Genomic DNA, 14,799 nt, shown 5'->3' with positions numbered 1-14,799 from the left:
GAGGGGTCAAAACACAGCAACATTTTCACAAAACACAGATTTTGGAAAACAAAACTGTGGAGAATACAACTATATTTTACAAAACATAACATCTTTGAAAACCAACAACATTTAGGAAAACACAATTTGAGAAAACAGTTTTTCAAAAAGCACATGAACTTTTTCGGAAAACACAACAACATTTAATATTTCACAAAACACAATGACTTTTCACAAATAAAACATATAGGAAAACACAACAACATTTCAGAAAATACAAAAAATATTTCAAAAAACACACATCTTCGACAACCAATAACATTTAGGAAAACACAAATATTTTTAAGAAGCAAAACAAAACTTTGGACAAAACATCTTTATTTCACAAAACACAACATTTGGGGGGGAAAAATGGGAAAACAGAACATTTTCTGAAAACAATATTTCAGAAAATACACAAACATTTCAGATCACAGAAAAGGCTTTTTAATTTTTTTTTTTGTAAAAAACGGAGCTACCTTTTAGTGATAACTTGGCCGGATCTCGTCTCTCATTAGGCTTGTTTTTGTCAGTCAAATCTGGCAACACTGGCGAGATTAACCAGGCAGCTCCTGTTAGTCAGAACAACAGGTAACTCTGAAGTAACGAACGACTGAGCTGCACTGGAAACATTTTAAATCAGTGATGCTCCTTTCATGAAATATGCACAAATATTCCAGACTTACAGCATCTTTTTATTCAGTGGTGAGAAGAAAAAAAAGAAGCTCTGATTGACAATTTCACTTGCAAAATGTTATTTACTAATTACAGGACTCTCTCGAGGCAGAACAAAACATTTCAGCTAACAGATAATATTTTAAGTGATGCCGCTGCACTCTGACTGAGCATTGTTCCTCGCTGCCAACCCACCTGTCACCAACACTTTTTATTCCCATGTGGAAGAGATCCTGATGATCTGATGAATTATTTACCAAATATTATGGAAATGATGAAACTCTTTGTTGCCTTCTTTTTTTCTCGGAGAGTGCTGCTCACACCCTGTTGGGAATATCTGAGAGTTACACAAAGTTTTCTTGATGAAGGTGGAATACACAGATACATTAATATTTGTTTTCCTTTATTAAAGGGTTGCTTCCAAGGCTTGCTGCCAGTATCCTCTGTCAGAACTGTTTGTCAGCTGGTCGAACAGCTTTGACTTTACACTATAACACCTGACATTTTCTGCCAACGAGGCTGCCAATCGTCCGACCTCAGTTCAAGTCACACTAGCGGATATTTTTAAGGACACCTGGAGATATTTCGAGGCATTTTTATGGCAACCAAACTGGCAATTTTTCACGAGAAGGTCAGGACCATCTCCATCTGTGATCATGGCGAGCAAGACAGGAGATCAGGTTTTTTTTTAGCCAAACCATGATGTTTTCCTAACTCTACCCAGAGCATAAGCACAGTGTTGTCATAAGAGAGAAATATAAACTTCAACCAGAACAAACTTAAAGTTGCAACATAAAGAAGCATTCGGTTTTAATCTATGTGTGGTTTTTCAGATTCTTACTTGACTATCCGTGATCGTGGCAAGCAAGACAGAAGATCAGGGTTTTTTTTAAGCCAAACCATGATGTTTTCCTAACTCCAACCAGAGCATAAGCACAGCGTTGTCATAAGAGAGAAATATAAACTTCAATGTAAACGCATTTGGTTTTAACTTGTGTGTTTTTTCAGATTCTTACTTGACTAAAATGTATTCTGGCAACTGGGTGGCATTTTTTATGTGTGGTAGTTGGACATCTGTTTTCTACCGAGCTTAACTGGAAGGTGGTGAGTCAGCTGCATGTAAAAAGTCTAAAGTTGTGTTATTTAAAAGAATTCATACTGATTGAAGTCGCTGGGCTGGCAGATGTCCTACAGTAGTATACAGCGATCGCCTCCTGTGATTGGAAAAAGGACAAACGCTCTGTTACAATGTGGATAAACTGACTCACTCTCTGTATAAACTTCTCCAGAGATGTTCGGTGTGAGAATGACAGATGATCAAGAAAAGTTTCAGAGGTTCGTCTTTGTCTTTCCCTTCAAACTTAGTAATCCTGAGCTGCCATAGAGACCTGGTGGTGTGTTCTGCTCCTGTATTTTGTTTCTAATTGACACACCTCACTGCTCTTTCATGCATAGAAGAGGATTACAAAGCTACGCCTAAACTTCTAATTTGGACCTCAGTGACTGAATGAGTTGCACCTTAAAGAATACTTAATGAATTTCCGAAAGAGTGCAAAGAAAGGTCGGGGGAAATTAAAACTTTGAGCATCTTTTGTTTGTTTTAAATGTGTGTTTTTTTCAGACGTTGCACACGGGCAGGGCGTGAACGTAACGTACAGAACCACCACCGTGCAACTGCAGAGGTTGTTCTCAGAGGAGATGAGTGATTGCAAAGTAAATATCAAAACAGAATCGAGGAGCAGACTGTGTGAGTGCGTCACAGGTGTTCAGTGACTAACTAACATTTATTGACGAGCAGACATCTGGCCGTCAGAGTTGGAGGGGAAATAAAGTGCAGTTTTAAGAGTGAATGCTTCGGTCTTTAAGAAGGACATCACAGCAAACTCATAGATTTCTGCTCTTCACATAAAAATCTAAATATAATAAACTAGAATCACCACCTCACAGTCGTTCGCCTCTTTCGGCCAGTCAAGTTGCACTTTACACTCACGTCCATCCAGACTTCTTCGTCGTAAAGACTTTGAGGAAATGTGATACTTACAGAATATTTTTTAAGGAGGAGTTCAGAGGACTGATGGAACGACAATCGCCTGAGGGTCAATATCAGGAAGAAGCAGTGAGATTGTGTGAGATGACAATGTTTGTTGCAAAGATGCTGCAGTAGTTGGTGTTACATGGTTTACACCGATTACATTACTTGCCAATTGTATTTTAGCCTTTTTTTCCCCTTTTTTAAAATCAATACTTAGTCGCACGATTGATTCTTCAATTATAAACTGAGGGCGTTCTCTCCGTACAGCAGACTCTGTAGACACATTTTGGATGAACGATGCCGGTAACTCACTGAACACGCTGCATTTCCTGTCACGAGCCCACTCCATAATAAAATTCAACCTGCATTTTACGAGTTAAAGGCTTTTAATGTGAAGCTGCAGCAGTTAGAAATGTTCGGTTGGCATTAGCATTAAAGAGGTCATATTATGCTAATTATCAGGTTCATACTTTTATTTGAGGGTCCTAGTAGAAAAAGGTTTACATACTTAAATTTTCAAAAAACACATTTTTCTCATATGGTGCATCGCTGCAGTGTCCCTTTACACACTGTGTCTTGAACGCTCCGTTTTAGGTACGGAGTGAGACATCTCTCCTCTGTTCAATCTTTGGTGAGAGTTGCACATGCACATTACTTAACGGGCAGGATGTAGCCAATCAGAGGCAGAGTAGGGTGGGTCATGCCGAGCAAGGTAGTGTGATCTAAAATAACCCCGCTACAGCTGTAGCAATTCTATGTCTGCTGACTGACTGGAGTGTTTATATTTTATTTTGTTTTATTATTTTTAATTGTGTAAACATGAGTCCCGTGTGGAAAAACTGAACATAGCATTTGAACCTTGCCAGAGATGTTTGTTCGGGGATTGACCTCAAACTTAAAAACGTGGGATGAAACACCTAAAAACATGCAGACAGTCTGCTACAGCTGGTGCCAAATTGGAAGAAATTCCCTCGAGGCGTTCCTCAGATATCACATTCATGAGAATGGGACGGACAGAAGACCTGAAAACATCATGAAAATATAAAAAAAATTGTATAATTGTAGTAAAGGAGAACAGTCTTGATTAAAGCTGTCAGTCATGCCTCCTTCTCACGCTGGTTTGCATGACTCTGAGATAGTGGAGCTTAATGAAAGCTGCCGGGAAACCTCGCAGAGCTGATGATTTCCTCTTTTCTGTTCATCACTTGTGCAACACTAACCATCGGGGCGGGTGGGGGGGGACTAGATTAGAGGGTGTAAACTGTCGAACACGGTGCATTCGTCTTGTTTAGCAAAGATTGTGGCGCTAAACTCATTCCACCTCTGCTCCGGCCCGATTGTTTGTTCGAGAGGAGCTCTGGATCGCTGTAATGAACGGAGGAATCTTTGGGCGCAGCGATTGCTCTGGTTTTCTGGTGTGTCTTTCATGATAAGTGATTGCCTTCATCCGTGTTAGCAGCTGTTGAAAGAAAACACACACTAAGGACGCACAATGAACCTCAGCTGGCAGTTGCAGAGGTCACATTACACGGCCAATCATGGCTTCATTTGTTCTCCTTAAGTGTGTCATAATTGTAACGGTCCACGGCCGGTGCTCACGAGCGGTAATCATGAGTGACAACTCTGGCAATTTTGCGGGGTCTGCATGCAGTCAGCTCGCTGGATGTGATGCCATTATTTCTGTGCAGCAGGCCTGACAGTATCTGGGGAGGATTACTGCAGCCTCTCAGTCCCTCATGTTGTTGTTGTTGTCGTCGTCGTCTGTGCTGGTGTTTGTGCCTCGACTTCGTAGGTGAGACGCACCAGTAAACACAGCCTGCAGCCTGAGCGGAGAGTACTGCCTGTGGCAAAGTCCATTCTGTCAGTGGCATCCAATCAATAACAGCCTCAGCAGCATCCCACTGCACTGTGTGTGTGTGCACTGTGTGTGTGTGTGTGTGTGTGTGTGTGTGTGTGTGTGTGTGTGTGTGTGTGTGTGTTTGTCGGGAAGCAAAACGTGGAAAACAAGCCACCTCTCGTTTTTTCCAACCCCCGCCCCCATCTCGAGGGGAGGTGGCTGCCTTAAACACTGAAAACAACAGCTACATAAAAAAGAAAAAAAAAAATCTTGTATCTCCTTCGCAGAGCTTGATCCCTCCTCCTCCCCCAAGAGGAGAGTTGTTAAATTGTAGCTGCATACTAACAGCCTCCCCTGAATCAATTACCATTTGGATATAAATGTCATAGCTTTGGAAACTGTCACTGGGCAGAGACTGAGAGGAACCGCTGCTTTATTAAGGATGGAAGAGATGCTGAGGGTTTCATAAACACACATTCCTGCTGCTAAAAAAAAAAGAAAGAAGACATATTTCCAATTAAAACTCATCTTTTACTTGCAGAGGCAGAAAACAGGAAATAGAAAACTCAGTGTGCATATTACCACAGCTACTGTGAGCACTATTTCTTCAATCTGATCAGAGATTCAGACTTTTCTGTTTACAAGGACCTTAAACTAAGTGATGTGATTAAATGTTCCTTTACATGCCCAAAGCTTTTAATCAGGGCTTTATGTTTTTTTGACATGGGCAAAGTGGTTCTGCCAGCTGTGAGACATCTAAATATATAAAATATGATAAAAGTGTAAGGTGTAAAATACAGCCAGAATACGAGGGAAGCTGCTCTTTGCTAGCTATTCTTGGCTATAGCTAGCTACCATTAGCTCATGTTTCCGTTATCTGAGGAGCCAGTCACACTGGAGTTTTCCTGGATCAAGACCTCGGATCACAAGGGGGAGTCATCACGGGCGACAGTGGTCACCTCAACCAGGTTTAGCAGCCTGAGAGTGAACATGACTCGACACCAGACTGGGACTGAACACAACCTCCAAGACCAGCAGAGGTCCGTCTGGAGACAGGGGATACAGTACAGAGGCGATTTCCAGCTGTATGGCTCCGGACATCAGCAGTGAGTGAACACGTCATGTGGAGCTGTAATATTTTCACATCTTGTGTGTTTTAGGATGAGTTAACGAGGCAATGAAGCTCGTCTTGAACCGTGCACGTTCTGAGCTCAAGAGTATTTTCCTTTCTTGACATATTGTGTGTTTATTTCATTAAAACTTAAGAGAGCTTGTGAAACATAGTCACAACCCCCAGCTGAAACATGCAAAATTGATTTTACAACACAGGAACAGGGCTAGCTGGTTAGCATGCTAACTTCAGTAGAAATCTCTGCAACACAGCGCACAGACAGATAATGTAAATTCATTTTTTTTGTTTTAAACTAAACTTCTGACCACATCTTACAACATGCTCATTTAATCATTTCCACACTGGATATAATCTCCCCAGAGACTCTAAAGTGTGACCTAAAGTGTATAAGTTATCATGTGAACCTCATAACGCAGCGTAAAGGCAGCCTCCAGAGACACTCAGAGACTCTATAGATGACCTTTGCTCTGGCAACAGAAGCTCTGCATGTAACCGAAAACACCAAGTCCGAAGAAAATCACCTCGGATACAAGCAGTCACTGTCAGCGACTTGAAGAAAGCAATAAGGCTGAGTGATTGAAATGTCAATATAACATTTACTTTTAATAACCTCGAGGCAATAAGGACTTGACGCGTATTATGAGAAGAGGAATCTCTTAAGCCTTTCTTCTTCCTCTCATGCTCAGAGGACGGTGTTTGTTAAAAAGAGAAGAGAAGAGAAGGAGGAGAGGAGATTGCAGTCATTGCTTCGACTTCATTCAGAGATATTGTATTCAGGCTCAGGCTGCAGAACAGTGGAGCGGCATAACTCGGTTTTTGTGATATTGTCTCACTGTAATGTGAGTGAAGATGCAGGCGTGTGCAGCTGGAGACTATGGATACGTCCATATAGCCCATGTCGTATATACAGAATGTTTGAATCTCAAACTATTTGTAATCTCAGAGTTTCTAATGGAAGATACAACAATCTGCAGAGGAATAAAAGATGTTCTGCTTTATGTAATGATAATTGCCTGGGGGATGAATATCATGTTGATAAGAAATATTGGCCAAAATACTTACTTAATCATCCGTCTGTGTTTAAATTCATATTGCTGTTGCAGACGGAGAAACCAAAGACTGCATGCAGACCAATTACTTGGCTCGTCCTGGAAATCTATTCTGATTGTTTACCATCGTTTAGTTTTACATTTATAACACAATGTGTGTTCAGGAGTAAATGAAAATCTGAAACTGTGCAGGAAGTGATTGTGTTTAGTTTATTTGCCCAAGTGATTAAAATTGACTTTCTTTTAAAAATGTTTTATTTAAATGCCAATAAATGTATTTTTCAGTGTTTGCTCACTGCAATATGAAATTCCAGAGAGAGAACACAAAATGTTGTATTTACTTGTAACACACTAGTAGTACTTGTGTTATATGTAAAGTACTTCATAAAATGACAGAAGCAAACCATCGTAACAATGTAAACTCATGTCACACTCAACTAGCTGTAACATGCAGTGTATCCAACTCAGTGTTTGCAGTAAGGTGGCCTGTTTAAGCTGCTATTGATCTGCTCGTTTGCAAAACTTTCAGTAACATCTATCTTTCGATTTAATTTTTATGTTGCAACAACACAGTGACTAAAGTCTGGTTAGGTTTAAGGCATAAAAACTACCTTGTTGGGGTAAGAAAAGATCAGGTTTTCACAAACAATACCAGGCTTTGTGCGACAAAAACGGCTGGAAAAACTGTGCTGAAAAATATCCAGTGGGTTCGTGCTTAGAAATGTTATAACGCAGTCTCGGCAGGTGGTCTCTGCATGCCAACACCTACCAACAGCTTACTGAAGTCTATTTAGGACAACTTTGTAAAGGAATGATATGTTTTCATGCTCATTTTGAATCAAAAAAACAAGTGAAAACACAGATTTGACAATAAGAAATATTGCGAGGAAGGTTTTTTCGGATTAAGTCGAAAGGTTGGTGTATAAAACACAAAAAAATAAACAAAATGCAACAAAGTGCAATGGAGAATGATCGAGCAAATGAATCATGAAGCATGAATCATGTCACTTAAACATCCACTGAAGAGAAGAAAACATCAGATCTGTGTTGGAGCGATGAGGAGACTGTCACCTTCCTCACATTCATAGCTGAAGCTAACAGAAATGTCATTTGCATCATGTTTTTCCACCATCCTCCTCTTCTACAATTTATTGGCGCCTGACTCACGATGAACCAACGTCAGACTGTAATGGACGGGAACGAGCATAAATTCACATTTTCTTTAGCTGATTTTTTAGAAAACGTCGTTCAGATTTCCTCTCAGATTTGGAGGGAAACTTGATTATTGTCGAGCAGCTTGAGAGCGAAGAACCTCATCCCAGAGGTTTTTACTCCACACTGAGAAACTGAGAGATCACTGCTCCACTTCACCACGTTAATGTAAATAATACTCCATGTGCTCACGTACGTTTTGTGAGATGATTTGTCATTGTCAGCTCCCGCTGCTGCTGCCGCTCTGGTACATTTTACAAAACCACTGATTCCACTCCGGCATCTCTGCAGCCTGTGAGTCAGTCTGCTGTCGTCACTCCCTTTTTCTCTGCTGCACCGAGCTTTCCGTCGGGAAGTGACGGGATCAGAGCTCAGACTGCAAACATCACATCATACTTGATATGTTTCAGATGTTTGCAGACTCTGTTCCAACAAATACACAACTCGTGAGTGGACTTGACGGTCAACGCTCTGCGCTGTTGCTCCACATCTTATTTACCAGCTCTGCAGTAACACGACTGCAAACACTCGCTGCTGCTTCATGTAGCACTTTAGTCCCACATCATCATCCACCTGTTTCCATCCAGGCATTTACTGCCATCCCCTCAATCTCTGCTGAGCTGAGCTCGGTGTATGCTGTGTGGGTGTAGCAGGATCAGAGTCTGGTCATCTCCAGTGCTGGGGTTGTTCCTCCAGAAAAAAACAAGATGTAATATGAAAGATTTCTGCATTAAAGTTGATTTTTGTTACGTAGTTTGTTGAGTTGTGTACTTGCATTATCCCAAATGTTCAATCCCAGAGGAATCCACAACTTTTCTCAACATAACTGTGTTTCATTTGGTCACCTGAGATTCATTGTCACATAATTAGTAATATAATATATTAATTAATGATAATTAATGATAATATTCACAAGGATGTACACAACATTTTTCTTTAATGCTCATTAAAGGTGCATTATGTAGTTTTAATCAGAAGAGAAAGATCTACAGTACATTTGATTTTTTTTTTTCGGCCGTAACAAACTAAACAAATACTCACAATTTATACTGTTTTACTTTACAGTGTTCTGGGACCTTATTTTCCTCCGAGAACAGCTTGTTTGTTCAGTTATGGAAAAAATACATATTTCTGAGTTCATTAATATTGTAAACATTAAAATTCACAGTTTGAATTTCTTCTCCAAAACTACACAGTGCACCTTTTTTCAGAAAAGTTGATGAAAACCAGCCTGAACAACCTCAAAATAAAACCGAGATTTCAAAATTTAAAACCAACTTAAAGAGGTTTGCCTTCCTCACACTGCAGAGTACAGATATTAAAATAATGAGACAAGCTTCCTAACACCGTTACACGATGATCTCAAGTTCTCACGAGGTTGCTGACTAACCTCAGTATTCAACAAATGCAAAAAAGGGGGCAGTTTGCTGAGATCCTCAGTGTTTGTGGTGACTGTACGCGATGTTCACAGTTGAATTGGCTGCTGAGTGTCACTTGCACTTGTCCACAGTGATAAATCCAGTCTCATATATAGCTGAGGAGTGAGGATAAGCTTTAAGTTTTTCTCTGTGGTTATAATATTCTCTTTTTCCAGGCGCACGATTTTCCTCCTCCTCACCCGGCGCACACGACCTAATTCCTTATCAAGACTCGTGTCCTGAAATTACACTGCGAGGCTGACAGTGCGAAGGCATTTAACAAAAATATGCCCCTTGTGCTTTTATATTTCATAGTAAGTGTTGTGTATTCAGCAGAAACTGTGTTTTTTTTTAAGCTAAAGAACATTATAAAACAGCCTTACATCACCAGATTTGGGAGAAAAAAGCTTTTTTTTCTTCTGTGGTGTGTAAACTCAGTTACAGTTCACGCCCTGCAGAGCTACATGGGCATCTTTGCTTTCTCCTCTTCCCCAGTTATTGTTTTTAAACTGAATTTTAACTTGGTGGTGTGTCTCTAAAAAGGAAAATCTAATCAGCTTATTATATATATATAAGTGCAGCTATTGAATTGTGCATATTGCAGGAGGTGCAGGGAGAAAAAAAGAAAAGTTTAGGGTCCAGCAGCATAAAAAACACAAAAGAATGAGAAAGAATGAGGCGATTAAACGTCGACTAAAGGAGGAAAAATGTGAACCTCTCGGAGCAGAAATGTTCCTGCCTCTGCCCTTTTGCTTCTTGTTCAACACTCCCAGCGTGTGTCAAGTCCATGAATGGCTGCAGCAGCAAGATGCATGGAGCCGGCGCCGGCGTGAGATGATGACTGATACGGTCACATCTCACCGCTCACAGAGGACGAAGTGGAAAGACGGGATCCCCATCCAGCCAGGAGCGAACTTTTGCTTCATTCTGCCCACTTAATGGTCCAGCGCCACCTGCCAGTCGGCCTTTATCACCTCCATCACTCCACTTAATCAGAAGTGCTGGCTTAGGAGTCCCTCTAATCAGACCAATTAGAATTTAAAGCCTTGTCTTTCTGGCGGTTGTCCTCTTAGTTCAGGAAACTCTTTGGCTTCCTCCCGTCTCGCTGGCCGAGGTCCAGCCAAGCTTTCAGAGGACAACCTTGAGCTTTTTTTTCTTTTTATATTCTACATCACCTTTATTTAACAATGGAGGTCAATTAAGAACAAATGGTTGCTCGTGATGACGGTCCAGATGAATGCACTCTCGAAAAAAACAAAGAGCAACACCACACAACAGAGGTAGAGGCCAACGAGACAATTAAAGGAACAGTTCACACAAAAGGAAAAGTTTAGTCATCACCTATTCCCCCATCATGCCGATGGAAAGTCAGGTGAAGTATTGTAGTGAAACAAAACATTTCTGGAGCTTTACAGAAAAACAGCGTTGCAGCAGGTAGCCAAAAAAACATAAAATGGCTCCTACAGTTTCAGTCTGGCATGGCATGAAGATGCAGTGGCCAGTAGCACCACCATTTTAGTTTTTAACATGTTTTTTTCAGCTTTATTGCCTGTGACAGAAATGCTTTCATCTTTTTTTGGGAAACCCCAGGGAGGAAGAGAGTCGGAATAAGAGTCGTGGTTATCCGACCTGGTTGGTCGCAGGAAAAGGAAATGGACAGATGAGACTCTGGGTTTCACCATGTCCCAGGACAACAGTGCACAGGGCTACAGCAGGACGTGGACTCAACACTCAACCATGTTAACATCACCATGTTGCTGCTGCTGCTGTTTACATTCACCCGAACCAAATTGTGTTTATGTATATTTTTATTTTAATAACTGTATATACACTATGTTCTGTGTTTAGTGTATAATGACCACAAAATTACCTTGTACCTTGACAGAAGTGGAGAGTAACAGCGCATCCACCTCCCGCGTGTCACTGCCATGATGTGGGGAGGGCAGAAACACCATACAGCATACCGGCCCACTTAAAGCACTGATTACACCCTTTTTAAGTCAAAATCTTCACTGTAGCTACGATGCTAAAAGCGTTAGCACAGCATCTGAAGTGGGTGCACAAGCTTGACCTCGTGTTGAGGGTGTAAATTGCATCTTTTCAAATAAATGTGGGATCTCAGAGCTTCCAGAGATGTGGATTATGCCACATGAGCTGTACGGAGCTACTGTCCCCATCTACTTCAGTTTTTTAGGAGAAGGCTGTAACGCTGTTTTGCTGTGAAGCTCCAGAAATGTTTTTATGGTCTACGAAACTTTCACCAGACTTTCCATCAGCATGTGGGCGGAGAGGAAATAATGACTGTACTGTACTTTTTTTTTGGATAAACTGTTCCTTTAAATAACTGCAATACCATTTTCTCCATTTTGTTTCCTGCACAGACGCTGACAGATGACTCCACATCACTCGCTCTGTCATCACGTCTCCAAAAGCATCCGTCACAGTCCTGGCAGGCTTCAGTCAGTCAGATAAGCCGGTGGAAACCTGTCTGACTAAACATCAGACGAGTGTATTTTCACAGTCTGCCGTGTGACAGCCATGCTAAGAGATTTAATCACGGTAAACAAGGCACACATGGTATATAGAGTACATGCTGTCTGATTTCATGGCACATGGAGCTTCTCAGCAAACATCACGTGATGTTTCCAATACAAAGAAATTCATACACTCCCGGTGAGCCCTGCGGTGACATCATTTCAAATAAATCATACTGTGAAGAAGCAGAGAAGCAGCTCTTTCCTGTGACCTTGTAATAGTTTTTGACATTTGGGATTTCTGAAACATGTTTAATCTCAGGATAATCATGGTAAATCGGACAGCGCTATCCATCATGGCCAATTGTAATTACCTGCATATAGATCACTGTCACATGAAAAGGGGCCATTAAAGGGGAGTTCTGCGTGCGAATAGAAAACATTCAATCAAAATGCCACGGGCAACACGACCGGCGGCCAGGAGAGCGGTGATTGAACAAGAATCCGAACCAGGACATCCCAAACGCTGATGGCATCGCTCCCAGGTGGGCTGGCTGCGTGTGACAGCCTCATAAACAGGTCTATCAGTGTGGAGAGGAGGTGTTTTATTCCTCTGTTTGACCAGCTTGGTTCAGTTGAGCTGGTGGAGAAACACCAGGCCAAAAAAAAAACCTCAGAGAGGGTTCGTGAAAACACAAAGCTTCATTCTCCAACATTGCTAAAAGCAGTGAAACCTTTGTTGTGTATTTCTTTAAGTTGTGCTCTTAAATTGTCCCAAAATGTTTCCAACACAGTTCAGACCCAGAACGATCTAACACAACATCACCTCGTCCGAGTCACAACAGACTGATTTACATGAGCAATGGTGGCTGTTTAACAATGAAGACAACAACTCCCATGATCCCACGCTACTTCACAACATCATCAAACTACATATTTGGTTTTGGTTGTTGTATTGAGACTCCTAGCAACATAAATAACATACTGTGCATTTCACAAGCCCACTTGTCACATGAACACTCGGCGATGGAGAGTTTTCTCTGATGATTTTAACTCTCGCCTTCGGTTTTAACCCCAAACTGGGTTTAGATTAAAGACTCCAACAACCTGTTCTCATCCTGAGGTCGTCAAATACCAAACAGAGATCTAAAGATCATGTTCGGGTTAAAATCAGTATGTGACTTTAGTTAAAATAAGTCGATGTTGACTTTTGGTTGAGGACACGAACAGCAGGTCTGCTGGGTGAAAGTCACTTTATCTGTTCGCCACATTCATCAGCCTCACACAGACTTTATCGCTCTGTACTGTCCCCTGATTTGCTTGATTAAAACAGAAATTTGTCGAGCTTCTGTCCTTCAGGTGTTGTTGCAGTTCCTCCTTAAAGAGTGGGTAAAAAAACACCGTCACAAAATGCCTGTTTTTAACAAAATGCCTGTTTTTAACTAAACCCAGCTCTTCTGATGCAGAAACACACCAGAACCCGCCTGATGAATTAGTTCCCCTTCAGCCAGAATGTTTCTGTGGTCCGGACCGAACGCACCAAACTATACCGAAGGTGTCAGAACAAGCGGAGAGGTCACAGGAAGATTAATGGGAAAGAAGAGAAGAAAAACTTGCAAAAACGAGCCGCTCAGATTTCGATCTTTTTTTAAATCTCGCTAAAGGCAACGAGAGGCGTCTTCACGCTTCTTACAGCGACACAATGAAAACTAAAATCTATTTGGTTGAACTTCTCAAAACTCATATTCGTACATGTGATGATGGGCTAAAAAAAACCCAACTGGAAACCACTGCTTTATATCAGACTCTTAAAATGGACACTGATAAAACTGCTTCCTGGATCTGTGGTGGTTACACTCGGTACAGATTGAAGGTTATTGTGCAGGTTCAAAAGATGGAGCTGTGAATAAAATCAGCTAATAAAAAGCTATTTCAGAGACTCTGATACTGCAGACCATAAATCAGCGACAGGGAAAAACCATCTGTATGCGTAAAGAGAGAAGGAACCAGACAGTGAAACATCCAGGAGATTAAAACAAACTCGCTGCTTTGTGAAGGAATCGACGGCGGTTTCGTTAATTGATTCGGATCTCGTGATAGTAAAAAGATTAAGATGGCTATCGGCTCATAAAATCCACCTTTTTAAATGTTTGGTAAAGTTGAAGAGAAGGATTTGCTTTACAAGCGTAGAGGAATATCGTTTAAAGATTCATGTAAATGTCATGTTTCACCTGACGACTGCTGCCTCTCCTGTGAATTACACGTCGCTCAAGTCATACGTGATGGGAGGAGATGAAAATGGCAGCGCATGTGAGAGCACACAGGCACATTTGGTGGTCGAGTCGACACATAACGTAGATACTCACCGTATCTAAAAGCAGATGCAAACACTTTTTTTTTTGCTTCTATTAGCATCCTGTCAGGCAAAAATGTGTTGTAAACTCAAAGTGTATTGATAATGAGGTTGTTATTGCCCTTTAGCAAAAACACCCAGGAGGATGTTCTTCCCTGGGATTATGGCTATGATGTCGGTGCAGCACCAAAGCACCCATAATCAGCGAGGAACATCCTGAAGGTTATTGCGGCTTTAATACAATGGCTGCAGAAGTCAAGTGTGTGTGTGCACGCTGAAAAGTTTACTCCCAAGTCATAAAAATAATAAAACATAAAGTTTAAAGCAGGAATAACTGCCACAGAAGACATGAGATAGACAGATGAGATGCATTTGTAGCAATCATGCAGATTTTTTTTTTTACCTGCTGTGAAAATAACGACTGTTGACTATCATCGTCATTCAAAAGTACAAACGTCAACGACTGTGTTGGAGGCAGACGTGTTTTTGTTTTCATGAATCCAGCAAAGAGAAGACGCTCGCTCACAGTCCAGGAGTTCATCTAATCTCTCTTCATTGAACATTTCTTCGCCTCTCTCGCAGCTTTTCGGGGTCACGGT

The sequence above is a fragment of the Pagrus major genome, chromosome 23 (genome assembly GCF_040436345.1).
Source record: "Pagrus major chromosome 23, Pma_NU_1.0".
Lineage (NCBI taxonomy): Eukaryota > Metazoa > Chordata > Actinopteri > Spariformes > Sparidae > Pagrus > Pagrus major.
The sequence above is the reverse complement of the archived record's forward strand: the minus strand, read 5'-3'. Positions refer to the sequence as shown.